Raw genomic sequence first — 2,611 nt, forward strand, 5'->3', positions numbered from 1 at the left:
TCACTGCCTTTGTTTTCTATTCATTAGTGACACTTGTATATCTGTTAATTTTAGATGGGAAACATGTCCACATATGTAGCCATCTAGTGTTGCTTCATATGGAATGTAATTGTACCAATCATAGTCAAAACGGATAAGTTTACATCAAAGGATACAACAACAGTCTCGGCAAAAATCAGGCTCACTGAAACAAATATCACAAAGCATGATCTCCAGAAAAGGCTAATACTACTCCTGCATTCCTCAGGTATGCTTGGATTTCGTGCTAATTTGAATTCTATTTTTATTGTTCTTCCTCTTCCTCTTGTATCAACTTTCTTCTCTTCTAGACGGAGAAGATAATAACTACAAGGGAGTCGGATTTTCTAGAGCAGGTGGTTGTGGTAGTATACCTGCCCTTCCTATTCCGGATCCACTACCATCTACTTGTGGGCAAGAGCTAGCACCAAATGGAAGATTTTTGGTATTTCTGATGAGACCTTGTGAAACAGTACCTTAAAAATAGAGGTGGTATGTAAACAAGAAGTTGGTGGATGTTATTTATCGCTTCCCAAGACGTCCCAAGTCACCAAACCTTGGACATGGAAACTTTGAGAATTGCAACCTCAAATAGGTAGAATCGTGTTACAAAATGAATCATAAGGAATTTTTTCTAGGTTAATGAATGAACATTACCATGATTCTGCCTACTTGAGGTTGCAGTTCTCAAAGTTCTTGGTCTGAGGTTTGGTGGCTCGGGAAGTTGTGTCAAGCGATAATAACATCCACTAACTTCCTATCCACATACTACCTCTGGTTTAAGGTAGTGTTTCATGAGGCCTCAACATAAATATCATAGCTCTTCCATTTTGTGCTAATTATGGCCACGAGCTGATGGAAGTGGATCACGAATAGGAAGGGAAGATATACCAACACCTCCTACTCTAGCTAATCCAACTATCTTGTAGTTATTAACTTCTCCATTTGGAAGAGAAGAAAGTTTCTACAAGAGGAAGAACAATAAACACAAAATTCAAATTAGCACAAAATCCAATTACACATGAGGAATGCAGGAGAAGTGCTAGCCTTTTATGGAGACCATGCTTTGTGATATCTATTGCAGTGAGCCTTGTTTTTGCCAAGGCTGTTGTGGTATCCTTTGATGTAAGCTTTTCAGTTTGTAATATGATTGGTACAATTACATTCGATGTGAAGCAATACTAGATGGCTACATATGTTGACATAATCCAAATAATCATGAAATCCAATCATGCTTGAGGAATGTGGGAGCACTGTGTGCTTCTGGTTTACCAAACACAACTTCAGTGAGTATTAAACTCCTACAAATTCTGTTACCAGCCTTACATGTAATATCTCTGATAGGAGAATCAGATAGTAAATGTTGCATTTCCATCCTTGAAGATGTAGTCCTATCTTTCATATCAGAATCAAAATCAATATCTAAATAAAAAAAAACAAATTTGGCATCAAGTCAATAAAAAGATGTGGTATGTTTTTTTTAAAAATTGATGCAAACAACTTAATAAATCTATACATCCTATATATCAAAGAGCCTTGTCGAAGCTAACCTTTTTAGTTTGGTGACTGCTTCGAAGGAATCACCCAATTGAATGAGGCAAAGAATGGATTTATCTCCTTACCAGGATACTCAGACTTGAGATACTTTTTAACTGAAATCATACTTCGACATCATTTTTCTTTCCATGTTTCGGAGCCCGAAAATACATCGAAAGATATAAATATCTATCCTTAAAGGTTCCTAAACTTGTAACGCTTTTTCCTACCCTCTAGTCCCACTTATCACCAACATTTGTGCAATCTATAGGAGCATATGGTAAACCTCCACCAGAGTCTTACTCTGAAACTGGATAAAGTTGAAGCCCAATTTCATTGAATCTTGATGCACTCCCATTATATACAACGAGTGCACGACTCTCCCCAACCTCCTTCTTGGCTGACATTTAGCTGGAAACTCTAACTCTATTGATAACGATGAAACCACCTTTTTTGGCTAAAAATAAAAAAGAAATGTCAGAAGTCCACATCAGAAAGCAAACCATTTTTGGATATGAAATAACTATTAGTGACATAAAAGAGTAGTTAAAGGAGAAAAGTGAAAAGTTGGGCCTATTCTGAATGAAAACAAGACAACTATGCTTCAGATGAAGATAAATATAGACCTTTCAACATGACCTACAAAAGAATTTTCCTCCCAAGGAAAAATGAAAATCAAATAATAAACATCAAAGTTGACCAGATGAATGTTTGTGTATAATGAAACATGTTTGACATAAACACCTAAAGTTTCAAGCCACCTTTAGGGTGAAATTATTACTGTTTTTCAACCTATAATACTGAGATACTTAGTTTAAAGAATACTTTCAAAACAAGAAACGTAAAACCCGTAAAGAAAATAGAATCTGAAACATATTAGAAATAGCAAATAAAATAACTTTTCCCAAAAAAGAAAATCGAGTCCAGTGAATGCACAGTGTCCTTAAGAAAATTCTTCCCTTAAAGTATCTGAGGTTAATGAAATCTATCTTCTTAGAATAGAATGATCTTACTCACCAGTGTATTGGAACCTAAAACTGCAGTGTCATCAAACCAT

At 35.7% G+C, this 2,611-nt stretch overlaps 1 pseudogene; it reads right to left on the reverse strand.

Moving 5' to 3' along the window:
* On the reverse strand, positions 1 to 1,961 carry LOC125837640 (uncharacterized; annotated as a pseudogene).
* Between the last annotated feature and the right edge of the window lie 650 nt (positions 1,962 to 2,611).

This window comes from Solanum verrucosum, unplaced genomic scaffold, assembly GCF_900185275.1.
Source record: "Solanum verrucosum unplaced genomic scaffold, falcon-dt-bn FXZP01000156.1, whole genome shotgun sequence".
NCBI lineage: Eukaryota > Viridiplantae > Streptophyta > Magnoliopsida > Solanales > Solanaceae > Solanum > Solanum verrucosum.